This window comes from Calidris pugnax, unplaced genomic scaffold, assembly GCF_001431845.1.
Source record: "Calidris pugnax isolate Ruff unplaced genomic scaffold, ASM143184v1 scaffold180, whole genome shotgun sequence".
Lineage (NCBI taxonomy): Eukaryota > Metazoa > Chordata > Aves > Charadriiformes > Scolopacidae > Calidris > Calidris pugnax.
The window spans coordinates 1,721,688-1,740,306 of record NW_015090916.1 but is presented as its reverse complement, the minus strand read 5'-3'; the positions used below and the strand labels follow the sequence as shown (position 1 = coordinate 1,740,306).

The following is an 18,619-nucleotide window of genomic DNA, read 5'->3' as shown; positions in this document are numbered from 1 at the left end:
CCCGGCGCGCCGGCGGGTGAGGGAGCGGCAGCCGGGCGCGAGCGCCCCTGCTCGCGGCGGCGGGGGGGGAAGGGGACGGGAGGGGTCGGCGGTCGCCAATGGGGAGTGGGCGGCGCCGAGCGCGAGCGGCCGTTAGCCGCCTGGGTCGCCAACGCCCGTAACGGCCCGGTGCCCCGGCGGCCTGTCCCGGGCAGGGGCCGGCCTGCCGGCCCCGGGAGGCGGCAGGTTGGTTGGGTGCGGTTACGGCCACGCCTGTCCTGACGCCGCCCCCTCCGCTCCGCCGTGCCGCGGTTCCTCTCGCCATCCTTCAGCAGCCTCCTCGCCCCAAAACCCTGGCTCTGCGTTGCCCTTCCCTACGCTCCCGGGGAAGTTCCCCAGAGCCTCCCGTGCCCGCTCCTGGCTATGTCAGGGTTCCTCCCTGTCCTGTCCTACAGCTCATCAACCGCTTACACCCACACAGCCCCCTCGCAAGCCTCGTGGCCTTTAGGCCACGGTTGTCCCTGCCGTCTTTACCTTAAAGCTGTCCTTGCCTTTACTTCTTGCAGCCCCTTCTCAGCTCATTGTTTCGTCACTTCTCAGTCACTGCTGCTCGGTAAAGCTCACTCTGTCCAGATCCCTGCTCTCTTGGGATAGCTCCTATACCCATTTCTGTGTCCTTGCAATGTGCTCGTTCCCGTCACTGCAATTACAGACTGCACAGCTTCTTTTCCCCCCTTGCTTCAGTGCTGTCCTTTACTACCATAGCTCCTCCATTGCCTCATTCCCATACTGATGATTCCTTATCTCCTTAAGCAATTACTTCTGCTGTAGCTCTGTTTGCTATCTTGTTGTGGCTTAATTCCAGCTCCTGTCATGGTGGACCATTGCCACTAGTGTGCTCAAGTCTGTTGCCAAATCAAGCCACCTGTTTAGCATCAGCACAACACCCATTCTTAAGGATACACAGCTCTCCCATGTCATAGGTACTACTATATAGCTTCTCTTTATTATAATTTAAAAAAAATATGCTGCTTACTAGAGTATATATATAACGAATAAGGGGGGTTGTCTTTCCAGTACAGTCCTTCTCTGTAGCCAGTTCTGCATCTGGCTCAGCCACGCCCTCTAATCACCATCTCTGCATACATTCTTGATCTCAACCATTATAAGATGCCAGACTACTATCTGTGATTCCATAGCTATCGCCTCCCTGACACATTCACGCAGGCTTTCTCAGCTGTGGGAGGGGAGAATAAAGCTTTTTTTTTTTTTTTCAGGGGAAATAGATGGGAGTAAGCAAAGAAAAATTATCTGCATATCATCTGTTGCCCCACTCAAATACATGTTTATCCAATAATAATAATTATGAATGCGTATAGTGCCTAGGGAGCTGCACAGCTGGAACTGGACTCTTAAATCAGCATAAAATGGAGAACACAAAAAAACCCAAATAAAATATTAAAAAGCTAGAACAAAGCAGCAGTGCTGTTTATGGTAAAAGCATCACCCAGCACATCACTTATGCTTTCCATGCTAAAGGATGGTTTGGTCTGCTAATGCTTTTTTTAAAAAAAGTCGCCTTTTTTTCCCAACTAACCTAATCACAGTCTGTGATGGGGAGAGAAATGCTATTGTTTTGGGCTTTGGAAGCTATGATGTTGAAGTCAGTGAAAGAAGGGGAGCAGCTATGATGATGCTGATAAAGAAACCCTAGTTGCAGCTTTACAGTGCCTTACATGTAAGAGGAGGAAAGAGATAGATGCCTATTAATGAAGAATCCCTGAAGAGACTGTTGTCTGAGCGGTTTTATGGTAGTTTCACAACCAAAGCATGCCTTTACATCTTTTAGATTTTGTATGTGGAATTATCCTGTGGCCTGTGATAGAACATTCTCTTACAATTTAAAAGCTGATTTATAGACACAACAGATGGCTCACCTCCTTTCATTTATATCAGGAGAACTATGCTTTCTTAAATTATAGAGCATATTTTGTATAAACTTTATCCTTATGATGTATGAACTTGAAAAGTCCTGACTTGACTGTTGGATATTTTTGGGGTGGGTTTTTTTTGTGGATTTTTTTTGTTTGTTTTTGTTGTGTTGCAGGTTGCTTTCTTCTATAGGATATTTAATAGTAATTTAATAAATACCCAATTTTTAAGTGTTAAAGATTGTGGCTGCTCTCCAGACTGAAAGTGCTTTCACCTTTCTTGGCTCACCTCCAGAGACATATGATAGACTTTCCTGCCATTGGGTGCAAGTGGTTAGTTTCTTGTTGATAGAGAACAGCATGGGGGTTTGGGGGATGGGTTGGTTGGTTTGTTTGCTTTGGGATGTTTTTTTTGAGGGGGTAATGCCATGGGTTTGCCTTGACTGACTGGCAGAAAAGCAGAACCAATTGATGGGGGAGGAGGAGGGGATACTGCATCTGCTGCCATCAATCTGCAAGGAACAGAAAAATAGCTTTGGTGAGAAACAAAAGCACATTTTATTTTCTCATTCAAAAGTCCACCTTGCATTTTTACTCATTATTTAACACACCTGGTGGTGCTGTTTATATAGAGAATGCGCAATTCTAGAGGGGTTATTTGTTGGTTATCTTGTGTGGCTTTTGAAGCATTGGTTTTGCAGGGCAGCATACTTCGGTATGACTTGATCTGTCAATAACAATTCTGTTGTACTGTAACCTACAACATGCAAATTGCAAGATATTAAGAGCTTCCCAAAATGCCTGTGTAAGTAGACTGGGAGAAGCGGACTTCTTTGGAAGTGTGTATCATAGCATTTAGACAGGGGACTATCAGAAAAAATGCAAGTAGGGGCAAAGTCTTTTTCAGGTACCATGAAAAGACAGTGTCTTTGTTGTTTTCCCAATTCTGTACCCTCATGAATATCTGAAATGTGAGATGAAATAGGTAAAACAACTCAGTTGTAAATACAAAAGAGAACTACAGCTTCCAGGCATCTCCACTTTACTGAATGGTTTCCTTTGCGCATGTTTTCATGGGACTTGATGTGTTGGTTTTCACCATAACACTCTCAAGTCCTGGGGGGAAGTGGGGTGGGGGGGTGGCGGGGGAAGAGCCACCAGGCAAGTAGACTTTGAGAGAGAAAGAACACAGAAGCAAATTTGAAGTTCAGATCTATGCTGGCTCTGGCTTCTTTTGTTTAGGAAAACACATTACTATCGTTTAAAACCCTTGCTGATGCAAAGGGATGTAAATTAGGTGGGTTTGGCGGTAGTGCCATTATGCCCTTTCAGTTCATGGTGTTGAAATGCAGCTTCCCCACTGCAGCTGCTCATTAGGAACGTAGCCTTTTGAAGTTACCGTGAGAGCCAAATGGCAAGCTTTCAGGGCCTTTTGATACATTGCATTCATAAGCGTCTGTGGCAGTCACCACAAAGTACCAGAATGAGATTTTTTTGTGGTTTTTAATTTACAATATAGGTACCTAAAGAAAACGGAATAGATAAAAATCAAGGATAAACTTCAGATTAAAATAATTTTTAAACTTTCAGTTCAAGTCCAGTAGCTTCTACTATATCTGTCTAAGATGATGATGAGAAGGCAGACAATTGCTAACCATACAGTGAATCATACCTACAGTTTCTAGACCTTCCAAGGATAAATGAAAGAAAACCTTGTACCAAAACATGCTGAGGTTCTACAGGGTAGATGATGATGTATTTGAAAATGACCAAGGCTACCTGATGGCTTCCGTTACAGCATTTTTTGGACTTCGTTATGGGCTTTGGCATCTGCTTTTGTTTTATCACGGGCAATATATGTATTACAGGTACTTTTGCAAAACTATCGCTTGGTTAAATGTAGAACATCAATAGCCTCAGTCCTTATAACTTCAGATGTTGAGGCAGCTGCTGATGGAAAAGCTGGTTTTTGGGGAATAGCTAATAATGGAAGGTTTATCCTGCTAAGCAAGTGCAAATTGCTTTAACATACTAGAGTCCTTCTCTGAAGAAGCATCAGCTGTGGGGTGTATTCACATAGTACTGTACTTAATAGCTGGATGAGTTACCCAAATTCTTAAGCCATCACTCTTAAAAAGTGAATAATTAATATGGATTAATTATTAAAGTAACCACTTAGGCCTATATATTTGCAGCAGAAACAAGGGAGCCATATTATGTTTGAAGGAAATGAAATGCTTGCACCTGAAGATTAATGTCTCGACTTCCTACCGTATATTCAAAATTATACCTCACATTTAAAAATAGGGGATAGATATGTTCAGCTCAAGTCTGTAATTGTTTACTTTATTTACAGTGCAGGTTCTATCTCTTCCCTGTCCAGATAACTAAGGTACTGAAGGTCTGTAAGTCTCTGACGGGCCACAGAAGTCAGTAGTAAACTTGGTGTCAGTTGGCTTAAAGCCAGGTCGCAGAGGGATCAAAAACCAGGGAATGGCAGAAACTGATCCAACAACTATATCTGCTAACAATTTGTAATGGCAGGGATGAAGTCTTATATCTGTAAATCTGATGCAAAGAAAATTAAGTTAGGCTAGAGATGGTAATGTGATACATTTCATACTTGATCCTTTAGCTATTTGCATCCTAGATCTCATGACAAAACAGATAGGGAGATCTGCAGGGTGTGTTGTGAAAGGTGGGAGTTGCCCAATTTAATACAAACTTGGTATATGGAAAATAATTTGTAAATCCATGGAAATGTTTAATTTCTTAGAATGGAGAGACTGATATGGACAAATCTCCATCACCTTATCAGGTTATTCTTTGCCAGGACAGAATGCATATATAGAAGCTCTTGACTGTTTTAAGCATTCCAGACTTGTCAGTTTCATAATGTCTTGAACAAAAATATTTTTGTTTTCTTAATAGATAAGTTTTTAGAACTGTTACAACATTTGGGTCTTTGTAAATTAGGATAGTTACTTTTCAGTTTGCTATTGATTTTAAAAGTACGCAAGACAGATTGGTTTTCTTAGAATCCATCCATCAGCACTGGTGAGGCCATATTTGGAGTGCTGTGTCCAATTCTGGGCTGTCCAGTACAAGAAAGATATGGGCTTACTGGAGTGAGCCCAGTGAAGGGCCACAAAGATGTTGAAGGGACTTGGAGCATCTTTTGTATGAGGAGAGGCTGAGACTGTTTAGCCTGGGAAAGAGAAGACTTGAAGGGATCTTAATCTATGTGTATAAATACCCGATGGGAGGGAATGGAGAAGGAAACCAGAAACCAGGCCTTCCTCAGTGATGACCAGTGACGGGACAAGCTACAACGGGCACAAGCTAGAATACAGGAAATTCTGACAAACAAGAAAGCAGAACAAACCCTCTGGTTTTTTTTCCTTTTTTTTTTAATGTTTTTTATTTTATTGTGAGGGTAGTAGTTGAATCCTGGAGCAGGTTGCCCAAAGAGATTAAATTGCCTCCGTGGAGGCACTCAAAACTCATCTGGACAGACTCCTGGGTAACCTGCTGTAGCTGCTTCCCTCTGTTGGACTAGATGATCTCGAAAGGTACCTTCCAACCTCAATAATTCGATGATTTTACTAAACCTACTGCTATAAAAATAGTTATAATAGATGCTTATTTAAATATTTCATTTACTTTTTTATTTTTTTGTATTAGTGAGATTTATCAACCTTGAAATCTTTAAGATAAATTATAATGTTAATTATAATTTACTGGTTTACATTTAATAGTAATTTACCGTTTTGGTTAACTTGAAATGCCTTTCCAAAGATGTAAAAGGGAGTGTTTAAATCTGTGTGAAAAGATTGTGAAGTGTGTGAAATAAATGGTTAGACTAAGAAATGAGTCGGTTAACATACTCAGGCTACATTTTGAGCTCATTTTGTGCAGAGAGTGGTATATTGGCACTTGAAGGGTCCATTCCATAGGAGAGTCCTGGCTGAGTTGTACATAGGAAGTGTAGTTTACCCAGTGGTAAATGATGAAAAAGTGATGAAAGTTTTATACAATGAAAATAGAAAATTGATGTTTTGTGTATTGTAGCTCTTAGGCAAAAGCAACTGTGTTAAAAAATGCTTTAAATGTTACTGGAACGCAATATATTCATACAGAAGTTAGATAATTGGCACTGGAATTAAAACAAGAAAGTTGACAATATTACATATTATTTCAAAAAACCTAAACATTTCTTTAAAAAAAGTGCAGTTATTTACAGTGAGTTTAAAATGCAGTCTTTTTAACCTGAAGATTGATACACTTTAAAGATTCAAAAATTTAAATCCTATTTTTTTCAGTCCTTTCATATCTAGGATATTGAAGGCTGCATTTAAATATGATACAAAGGATGAACAGCCAATTTGGTGTTGTTTACACAATATTGGCAAATTGGTCTTAATGTGCGGTATTATTGCATAATCTTATGTTTAAAATAAACACTGGAAATAATTGAAGAAACCTCAGAATTTGGAAATGCTGTTGGTGGTTCTTCACATCCCACTAAAAAGGAGGCTGTCTTTGCATATTAATCACTCTTTCAAAGGAAGTTTGCCTTATTTGCATTGTGCATGCACTGAGGAGTCCCATAGTGTGCCTGAGCAAAAAAAGGGGGGTTGGAGGGGAATTGGAATTGTTGTTCTCAAAAGGGTTTTTATTCCATTCAAGTGGAAAGACTGAATGCAGCAGAATTAGCGCAGTGTTTTGTGGAAGAACAGTCCCATTTGGTCATTGCATTTCATGTGGAGCAGTCCTGGCTTGTAAGGATACTGAACACTGGGGGTCGGGTTAAGAGGGGAGTGACTCATCATTGTATGATGTAATCTACAGGATGCAAGATACTCTCGATTAAATGTACAAATACTCTGTGGATTATTGGACAATTAGGATTTAAAATAAAATATTGGTGAAATGTCTAGTGTTTCCCTTTTATTGATACAGTGGCCAAAACTGTAGGCCTAGATACCTTTGAAAAGCATGCGGAAGATGTAAAGATTAGGAGAATTTTCAGGTTGCGTTAAGTTTTGGAATGACAAGATTTCTTAGGCTTTCATCACTCCTCTGGTAATGTGTTTTACGTAACTTCAGCTGTTACTTTGGAACAATGTGGGGTGACATGAGTCTTACTGCCTTTGTCTGTAGTGTTTCTGTTCTGGCTCTAAATCCAGGAAAGGTGGGCTTTTCTGTTACTTTTATGTTAAACATTCTTGTGTAAGCAAGGAAGGTGTCTGACAGTCTCAAAAAAACCTCAAAACTCTTTATCCTGAGATTTTCAAACATAGACTCTAAGGAATGGTAAAGCTGTTTGAGAGCTGTCCCTCATCGAGACTATTTTGCTTGGTATCCTAAATGAGAAAATGTAAAAGGTGTGTGTGTACGTTGTGTATGTATATACACATACACACTACACTACAGCAGGAATTTTATTTAGAAAGGAGCGTGTTGTGCACAATGAGTAAGAGTATTGGCCTGCGAATTGGCTCTGTGATTGTGGTGGTTATGAGTAGCATTATCAATGGCTTCTGTTGTAAGTACAGGTGAAACCTAATGTGTTTCTGTGGTGACATTGTTTCTGCTGAAGACAATGGAGAAAAAAAGACATCTGTTGGACAGAGAAACTGCAGCTCAGACAACTAATACAATCACTGTACTTCCCAAATCCAAAGGTGTTATCATGTTTGTGTTTAATCAATAATATTGAGAGCTCTACTATTTACTGAAGTCCTTGGTATCTTATTTCTTTTGCTTGTCCTTGCATTATCAACTACTTGGGCATATTTTCTTGCAGTGAAATAACTTCGTTCTGTTCTGCTAGAAAAATATCATACAGTTTCCTTTTTAATGTGAAATTCACAAGGTTCTGAGTGAAGTAACATAAACCAGTAGGGAGTTATAGAAACAGTTATCCTATGAACTAAAGACAGCAGAAAAATCTTGAGTGTTGATGTTCTGGCTGAGGTAAAGCTGATTGTAACTGGAAAAAGTCTTTCCAGAAATTACTCACAGGAATGGAGCCTCTGATGTTTTTTACTGTTGCCATCTGTAACACAAAATGATATCTTCTTAAATGAACAGAGTTTTTTGTGGTGAATATGAGGAATTTTTGTGTAAACTTGGTAACATTATTAATGCAAGAAGACAGGAAGAGCATTTTTCTGATAACTTCATCTTTTTTTGTGTATTTCAGTGAGAGTGGTTGGGTTTATAATGTATATAAGCAAGTGCGTGTATTTTAGGATTGAAATGAGAAGATTTTCATAGTGTATCAAAGCTTTGCCTGTATGTTGTGGGTACCGCATCTTCAGTCAGAAGGGAAAAAAAACCCCAACCATCTATACAATACACTTTCCATTACTTTGCATGTTTTCCTTCATATGTTTATGTAAAGCACATTGCACTTCCAGTATTTAGAGGTTAAGTGTAGCAGCAAATAATATATACAACTAACATTGATGCTATATTTCTGTCTGTGATGCATTTTAATGATAGGTGCCTTAATATTTAGTCATTGAATTGTTGTGCAAGCTGTGGCATTGTTATGGTAAAACAATGCACTTACAGTGTGCTCCTGTGTGTACTTTGAAAGCCTTATAAATAACCCTTTTTAAAGTATTCTCTCTCGCTGTGGGTATAAATAATATTTAGCAATGTGCTTAAAACATTCATTTTGTGCAGTTCAGGATCTAGCATGCAAAATGTATGCTCACAGCATTGGTTAATTATAATTTTTCAAGAACTTCATTTTGTGTTTTTGAATATGTTAATGCTGAAACACTCATCATACACTTTGTGTATGCCATTTTAGAAAAATATAATCAACAGTGGCTTGTCCAAGTAACTTGTTAAATTATTATAAGCCTGCAAAAATGAGAACAGACTACTGTAACAATGTTTCAGTTGAAGTGTTTTCAAAAGATAATCCCTTAGAAGTATAACATGCTTTTAAGGGTTGTAAACAGACATACAGAAATACTCTAAAGTCCCTTAAATCCTTTTGGGGTTTAATCTCTTCATGATCTGTGGGATGCAACTTGAAGGCATTAAGCCTTTATTATATACTCCCTAGTGGCTGGTATTCGTTAGAAAAAAAAATGGAGTACTATTAAGAAAATAATATGTGTATAACTATTTGTTATGGACACATAGTCTGCAAGAGCTAACAGATACTAAGAAAGATGTCATAAATGAAAATCTTAATGAATACTGTGGAGAGGTATGAATCCTGTTTAGCTTTTCTCCCTATTGTCATCAGTAGAATTCTGGGTGGTCATTTTTCTGTCCTTTCTATCATGATTGAACTGTAGTTCAATATCTACCTTGTTTCATATCTGTAAAGCTTCTCTAGCTGTGTCACCTTGCTAGCATTTTTTCTGTTCTAGCTTTTGTCTTTCTGCTGCAGGATACGTCTACAAGAAAAAGAAAGAACATAATTTATCTCTCCATTTTAGCGATTGCTCGTTTCTTAATGTAGGGATTCTGTATCTACAGTTGAAATGCTGATTGGCTGCAGAATTTTTTCAGCCTTGGTCTTTAAGATGAGTTTTGCTTAAGAGAACTCATTGACCTGTAAGAAGAAGGACATGTGGAGTAGAGATTTAATTTAATATGGATTGAAAATAATATTTAGCAATGTGCTTAAAACATTCATTTTGTGCAGTTCAGGATCTAGCATGCAAAATGTATGCTCACAGCATTGGTTAATTATAATTTTTCAAGAACTTCATTTTGTGTTTTTGAATATGTTAATGCTGAAACACTCATCATACACTTTGTGTATGCCATTTTAGAAAAATATAATCAACAGTGGCTTGTCCAAGTAACTTGTTAAATTATTATAAGCCTGCAAAAATGAGAACAGACTACTGTAACAATGTTTCAGTTGAAGTGTTTTCAAAAGATAATCCCTTAGAAGTATAACATGCTTTTAAGGGTTGTAAACAGACATACAGAAATACTCTAAAGTCCCTTAAATCCTTTTGGGGTTTAATCTCTTCATGATCTGTGGGATGCAACTTGAAGGCATTAAGCCTTTATTATATACTCCCTAGTGGCTGGTATTCGTTAGAAAAAAAAATGGAGTACTATTAAGAAAATAATATGTGTATAACTATTTGTTATGGACACATAGTCTGCAAGAGCTAACAGATACTAAGAAAGATGTCATAAATGAAAATCTTAATGAATACTGTGGAGAGGTATGAATCCTGTTTAGCTTTTCTCCCTATTGTCATCAGTAGAATTCTGGGTGGTCATTTTTCTGTCCTTTCTATCATGATTGAACTGTAGTTCAATATCTACCTTGTTTCATATCTGTAAAGCTTCTCTAGCTGTGTCACCTTGCTAGCATTTTTTCTGTTCTAGCTTTTGTCTTTCTGCTGCAGGATACGTCTACAAGAAAAAGAAAGAACATAATTTATCTCTCCATTTTAGCGATTGCTCGTTTCTTAATGTAGGGATTCTGTATCTACAGTTGAAATGCTGATTGGCTGCAGAATTTTTTCAGCCTTGGTCTTTAAGATGAGTTTTGCTTAAGAGAACTCATTGACCTGTAAGAAGAAGGACATGTGGAGTAGAGATTTAATTTAATATGGATTGACTTCCTGGTTTTGCCGTTGGATTTTTTTTTGTGGATAGGCTTTGGCCAGTCATCTCTATTATTCTTCTCCATTTCTCTATAAAATGAATATTTCATGAAAAACTTAATTTATACAAGCAAATTGAGAGTAGTTTGTGCTTTTGCGGACAAAAATAATGCAGAGAATGAGGTGCTGCAGCGTATGCTTGTGTTTTTATCTAGAAGAAGGCTGTAATTTTCCGCTTCAGGCTAGCATGAATGTTAGCTCTAGATTAAAGCTATACTGCAAAATGTTTCTGTTTAATAACAAAAAAAGTTATTTTGTCTAGGTACTCGAAAATGGGTATTTCTGTGGTAGAATGTTTTTATTCTTAGCAAGTGTTTTTGTGGTCATGTTCTTTTTCAGTTTGCTTTTGCATAGTATCAGTCATTAGGAGGTAAATCCTATACTTACGCATGTGTGCAAAGCTGTTATCCACACCAGTGGTAGTCTCACGTAATAGCCAGGAAGGAACCTGTCTCACCTGTCCTGAGTTACTCTACTGAGGGATCATGTCAAGTGGGCACCCTGTTAATGTCATTACTGAAGAAGGTTCTGAGTGATTACTTGAGTAAAGATTAGTGTAAATCTGCAGACTAGTCAAAGGCTGTGCTTTTCATGTAAGTGGGCATTCCTGTAAGTTGTGGTAATCTTTCTTAAACCTGCTGAAAAAAAAATAGGAATTTAACTTAAAGAGGAAAAAGTAGCCTTATGAGGAAGCATTTTTTCTGCCTAGGTCCCGTCTTGCTGCTCACAGTAAAATTTATTTGACCTGCTGTTTCCAGTAATGATTTGCTGGGGTTAGGAAGAAACGCAGAAAACATATGTATAGTCATCTTTTCCTTGCTAGATGCTGTCGGCTCTTTTAAACGGTAGTGCTGTTAGTATTTAAAGCAGTCTGTCGACATTCCATAGTATTTTACGCTTACGTTCTGTTCTGTTGTAGGAACGAAAATCCTCCTCTTATCACCAGCAAATCTGAACATCAAGTAATTCATTAAACAAACTCTTACCTGTCTGATTTATTCTTTTACTAAGTCTCTCTGCCAGAAGATAACTTGCAGTATACTGAGGTGTTTTAAATGGAATCTTCTTTAAAATACATATTTTCTGAAGCAGTTATGTTTGCATTATTTTGCTCAATAGGCATTGAGTATTCAAGTTAAAAAGATACCCTTTGCACTTGGAACAAAAGCTGTTGAAACCATATATGGTGTGTTTACCTTGTATTTTTTCTATAGGCTGTGCATAGTCACAGGGCAAATACACTTCAAACATTTCTCTTCTTACCAATAAAAATGGTTTGTGTTTGCTTATACAACAATAGTAGAAATAAACTTGTTAGACACTTGTTTTTGCACTTGCATCATTTTATTGCTAAAATAATAACTTGTAGTAAATGAGAAGACTTTAAGTGCTGCACTGTTCTCACAATAGCGATAAATGACAGCAGTCGCTTTCTTCTTAATATGTACACTTCAGTTACTGATAACCTGTCTCTGTTTTAGTTACTGTCTACCTTTTGAAAATGTTCATCCCCAGATAAAAGACTGAATATGCCAATTACCTACAGATGAAAGCCCTAGTATATTCTGATTTCAAAACTTCGGTTGAAAGAAACTGTCTGTGTATGGAGAATACTTATTTTATGAAAATGGATCTAGATTTAAATGAAATCAGAAACCAAATGTATACCAAGTCGTTGACTGGTTTTGTTGCATTTATCCATGAACTTTAAGTTTTGTTTTCTTGTGGCTTTGTAGCTAGCTGCAGTCACTGTGTCAGGACTAGAGAATGATTAGTACCATATTCAGCAGCTTTTGTGTATTCCTAATAGTTGTTTCTCATGAACCTGAATCGGTACATGCAAGTTAAGACATGAGACAAAAATAGCAAATCCTGCACTAACTTATTTCGTGTGTTAAGGCACTGCATTATTTATGTATTTCTGCAATGTCTTTTCTGTGCAAATGCAGTTGTGATTTATTATTCATTGGGACATAGAGAAGTACCTGCAAGTATTAAAAAATAGAGGTTAAAGATGTTTTCTTATCAGGTGAGTGGTTTTATCTTATCTCCTTTTTCTTGAAGATTGCAGTGAGTAGTTGGGACCAGAATTTAGTTGAAGTGGTGAGTGAAAGCAATGCTGCTGATTGCCTTGGAATTTAGCACTTTAAATGGATTAGAACTAAAAATATCTCTGCCTGACATGGCATCAGATCCGGAAGTGTTTTAAAGTATCTGCATTTACATATTTGATGTAAATTTAAAAAGATGTTGACATTTGAGCTAAACTATAGCATTGTAAATGTAAGCTCTTTGGGAATCAGTGTTCTTATTGGAACATCTGAGTGTTGGACATAACTGTAAAATTAATGTGTATTTTGCTAAAATGGTAGCCCATAGAACAAGCATTTCAGAAAGAAAAAGTGATCTTTGTTATATACAGGATGCATAATTCACTTCTCAGATGTGTGGAAGCCTTAACAAGAATTAGCCTCCTTTTGTAACTTTGGGATGGTGTGATATCTTTCAGCACGTTGACCATATATTACAATTTCTCATGTAGCTGTGGTTTGTACTTACTGCATTGATGTACTTCTGTTCTGGTAGTCTTCTGTACCTTTGCAAAATGAGTAAAATGTGGGGACAGGAGAAAAGAATGCATATCTTATACCAATAAAAAGGAACATGTAGTTGATTACATGGGTTCTTCTCCAGTAAATTACCATTATTCTTGCATTCTTCTGTAAATAATTTTTATCTTACTGATCAACTGTAGTGCCAACTAATTCACCTATAGCTCCTATTCTTGTTAAATGATGGTGTGTTAACACTGCATTATGACTAGAGGTGTAGTCCTGTTTATAATCCCATAAAACCCAGAAATGGTATTTTAACAATGAAAAGTGAAATAATCCTATTTAGTGCTTATCTAAAAGCCTGGAATTTCATTAGCGCAAGTGATGATCCTTTGATTAAAATTGTAGTATATGCTCCCATTTTGTTTGGACTGTGTTTGTTTGTTAGTCCTGACACAGAAAAGCCCTTTCATCTTTCATTGCTAGACAAATGCCATTGTCATTGCCTTCCATTTTTATAGGTGAGATCTGAACTTGAGATCCTTACAGGATGTTATGGACAGCATATCTAATGCCAGATTCCTGTCGTGCTTACAATTACGAGAAATGGAAGCAAGTCCAGTGAAATGGGGGTAGCTTTGGTTATGCTGCTGCTTTATATATCGTATTAGACATTGGAAGACTACATTACACCATCTGATTTACTTTTTTCTCATTTGGGACATGACGTTTGCATACTATAGCATGTTTTTGTGCATCTAGCCTTAGAAACTGTATAATGGTTTGAGATGTATTTGGTTTTTAAGAGTTGATTGTTAAGGGACGTAAGATCTAGAGTAGTTTGGAGTTTTCTTCTGCATTGCATTTCTTTCATGTCCTGTGTGAAGAATATTTCATGAGGCTGGTCACCTTGCATTCGTCATGTGTTATGAACGTGTGATAACAATATTTCTTTGTACATGTTTCAAACCAATTTTGGATATAAGTGCTAAGCATTCTCAGTCTACTGGGCATACAGCAACAATCCCAAATTTGAACAGAAGTAGGGAAGCTCATGTAAATATTGCTTGAATTAAGTCATAGATGAGTGGATTAATGGTAATAGTTTTTACTTTCATGTAGCAGATAAATGATCTTGATGCTCTTGCAGAGGATGTTGAAACAGAGGAATACATAATCACACAGGTATAGTAATATTTTTTTTTAATAAGGTGCGATGGTATCACTATGTTAAACCTCCCTGTGCATTCTTGTTTTCAAAACTACTGGGAAAAATAGTTATGAATTGATGCAAATTTTTTTTCTGTTATACTGAACATTTCTGTTAATTTTTGCCCATGTTTGTTGTGACTGCAGAGCTTTCAGCTGCATGCTCAATAGCTCTACAGGTGAATTTCTGCTGATGTTGAAGACATGTATTAGTCTTCATTTGTTGCTTCTGCAGATTTCTAGAAGATGAGGAAGACTTAAGTGCATGTTATACTGATTTATTTGATCAGCTGTGTGTGCTAGAGGGAAGAGCTATTGAGTTGTTTCTGCTTTCATTTCACTTAGATGTATATAGAGGTCATAAATTAAAGACAGTGCAGTAAAAGACAGGTATGATTTGAAAGCTCTGGTCCAGGTTAACATTTTGAACTCCACTAGGTGGCACTAATTTATTGTTCTGTTGATAAAGTTGCTTTCTCTGGAAAAAAAAAACCACTAAAGGCAGTTTGTGAATTATTGTGGGAGATTTTACTTTTGGAATAGGAAGCATAAATAAGGCGATGAAGATCAGTAGTACTTGCCTGTTTATCTTGTGTATACATATATGGTTTCCTTCATGACCCTGTGCTTTTGAAGTGGAGTAATGAACTGATCTTTTGGATGGGATAGACAAATCATAGGCATATTTTTTAAATACTTAGATCTGGGAAGATATATCAGAAGAAATACTTACCTAGTTTTTTGTCTCTTCCTTGCTTAAACATCCTCTGCTGATGTTAAAGACAAGAAACTGGTTTGATGCAGGTGAAGGCAGGGTTTGGTGGATAGCTGGGTTTTCCATAATTGTGTCTCAAAACATCTCAGTGTTCTGAAGCCTGTTCTGGTAAGGAGAAGGAAAGAGTATTTCTGGTACAAGCACTAGCTTTGGTTAGCATCAAAATTATTTCAACGTGATGGTGCTGTATATGACTTGAGCATATTTTATTCTAGCACTAAGGGTAGAAATGGCTGTGACAGTTATTTTTGTAAAGTTGGTACAAAAAGAGTTTTCAACAAATATCCCCTGTATCATGCTGAGTCAAGCTCTACACGCAGTGTATAAAGATGACAGCCTAATCAGAGGAGATAAACTGGTATGTTCCATTGCCATCCTTGAAAATGTTATTCTGAGAAGATTTGGAGTTAGTCTTTGACTCAATTAACACTTGACCATTTTTTGCTTGCTGGGAAGAAATTTCCGCTTGCAGTTGTTAGACCGTATAGCTGTATATCAGATAATTTTGTAAAAGCCGTAGGTCTTCTACTGATTATAATTGTGACAGAGTAGAAAATTAGCTAGTTAGCTCCATGGAAGTAGTGCTTGAGGAGGGCAAGCAGTAACTTAATCTCTCCTGTCTTTTTTCTGCATTGTCTGTGCCATCAAGTACTTCCTTTGATGGTGTTGTAAAAGCATGAGTCTCATATGGACCTTGGTTTCAAGCCAATAGGGGAGATTTTTAGGATGCTGTATGAGAATAGATTTTTAGTAAGGCTTTGTTCTACCAAACAGTAAATTATTTTCATCATCTGATCTTGTTTCCCATCAAATTGATGGGGAGCTATAAGCAGTGTTGCAGTTTTGTCTCTATTGACTTTGAATCCAGAGCTGGTGGGTGCTTTAATCTGGCACTGTACAAGAGAAATGGAGCTTCTCTTAGGATTTTTGTCTGAACTCAAGAACTCTTGTGCTTACAGAGTATGTACAGGTCCATCTTCAGTCTCCATCCCTCCATCAAGTCAAGGCTGTGTACTTCCTCTGTCTTCCTGGCAAGTGATTTGCAAGCAAGTGGTCTTCCAAAGAAAACAGTCTCCCCATTTTGTATTTCAAGGGATGAAGCCCTTCAGGAGAACCTGGAATCAGAGAAGTAACAAAATCTGTTAGTATATCTTAAGCCATTTATCAGTATTGTAGATGTTAAATGGTTATACTGTCAGGCTTCTGATACTTCAGTTGTACTTTTTGTTTAGAGTTGTGTGTAGCTACCCACTGAACTGTTTATTTCCCCAGGGGCTTGCTGTGCTGTTGGGATAGGTCAATGCACTTTTCCAACAGCTGTTGGCTTTGCCTCCTCCTGTCTGGCATGGGGTTTTTCCATAGTACTGAAAAATGAATTTCACATCTGAGACCAGTTTTCAGGATCTCAAATCTTGCTTCAGTGCCAGCCGGCTCTTTGCTTGAAATTACTTGTGAGACAGGGCAAGGGCAGGTTTAAAACCTAAATGACAAGGTTGTAACTCTTCAAAACTTGTATTGACATATTTGCATGGACAGTGGCTTAATCAGGTAAGACACTACCAGTGATGCACAAGGGAATTGATATACGTTTTTGTTTAGTTGGCAATCTGCCTTCAGGCATTTATGTTTTAAGTACCATGAAGCAGTTTGATTTATGTGCAAATATTCTTTGTCTGGTTTAGGGCTTGTTGTTTGTTTGGGGTTTTTTCCCCTCTTAAACTGTAGATTCAATTGTTAGTCTGGCTCCTAATGCATAATCTCACAGTTATTTTTCACCAGGCATAGAACACTGTGATCTTATTCAGGAATACATTACTGAATAAAGATTTTACAGATTTGTGAAAATATTACCGTTCTGGGTTATAATCAGTATATTTCCAAGTGACTTTTTTCCGCTGCCATTTTTTTTCGTCATCTTCACAATTTCTGTGTCTTGTTTGGCATTTTGAAGTTTTGATATTACCATTCTAGATATGATTGTATAAATGCATTGTTAATAGCTTTATCGTGTCAAGTATTTGGGAATAGTCTCTATCTGTCCTCTGAGGCTGATGGGGACCGGATGCCTGCTGTTCTGTGGACATATCACAAATCTAATTGTAAATCAGCCTAAAAAGGGGAAAATTACTGAAGCGTATCTAGGTCTTTTTGATTTGTTCTGTTGGGATAATCAATCAGGACTGATGACGGAGGTGGGTAGAGGCATTGGGGGGGGACGACAGGACACAACATGATGAGTACAAGGTCTGTTTTCCAGAACAGAAGGTGGAATAGTAATTTATTATCTGACATTCTTTGTAAACAGATGGAAAATACTATGCTTATAAATATGCAAGGGGAAGAATTTTGGAAGCAGGCTTTGCATATGTCCTTCCCCCTCTTTTTCTTTTTTTTTGCATGCTTAGAAAAACAGAACAGTTAAGTCCTTCCTTGTTATTGGAAGCAAACTTGTGTGATGTTGAGCTGAGTCCTGCTGTTGAGACGGATAGCATGTACAAAAAGCCCCCAAAAAATCCAACCTGAATGTCCTAAATAGATTGAAAAAGTGTGAATAGAATAAGAATGTCCAAAAAGTACAATGAGTTCTGAGAGTTATGCATAATTCTTATAGTACAATTTGCATTACTTTTTTTTAATGTGACACAGGGCAATAGCAAGGAACTCTGGAGTTCTTTGATAATTATCTGGAGATAATTATCTCATGAAGAAAGAGGAGTTGTTAAGGCTAATAATGCCTACTATTTTAGAAAAAAAAGAAGAGTTGAATAAATGGCACATGAATCAGTAGGCAATGTATGTGTGCCCATCTACAGTAATGGCACATTTGTGTACTGTACTGTGGTTTGGTTTTATTTGTTTGTGGCTTTTATTCAAGGTGGCTATTAATTTAGACTTGATTCTTGTGTTACTTTCATTGTTGCGTTTTTACTTTTGTGTGTACTTTTACTTACTGCTTTGTTTCTTTTGTTCTGACACTAGGTTTAACATCATTGGTGTAACAATATGGCCAGCTATAGATGGAGCGTAAATAAGAGTATTTGTGCTTTATAAATTTGTTTCTTGCAAGTGTGTGTTCTCAAGGTGTCTGTCTTTATGAGTACCTCTCAGTGTCTGCCTCTGGGTGATCAGACATTACAGAAGTTCCTAAAGGCCACAAAATATATAAATCATATGGAAACAGCAGTGAGTGTTTACGGTTGAAGCTAGTTACTGTGCCTGTGTCAGCTAGTGGTCTTTTCTACCACTATCAGGGAAGACTGGTAAAAGCCTTCAGAAGGCAATTTAAAGTGTGGAATTACACAACTGGTTATTTAACCTAAATACTCTGAATGGTCTGTGAGGATACCTATCCCATTCCACTGCCTGAAGGTCTGGGGACCCTTGGCTCAGAGTTGGAGCTGCTGTGTTAGGTCACGTGAATGCTTTTGTAAACGTACAGCTTGGCAGAGTAGTCTGTTGGAGCACCTCGAGGGACAAAATAACTCCTCACGAGATCATGTATTGAGA

The 18,619-nt window shown here is 37.8% G+C and overlaps 1 protein-coding gene across 1 annotated transcript in view; it reads left to right on the top strand.

The window, feature by feature from the left end:
• Positions 1 to 18,619, top strand: part of NCAM1 (neural cell adhesion molecule 1) — a 130,616-nt gene that overhangs the window by 1,160 nt on the left and 110,837 nt on the right. The gene's annotated exons all lie outside the window — the stretch shown is intronic.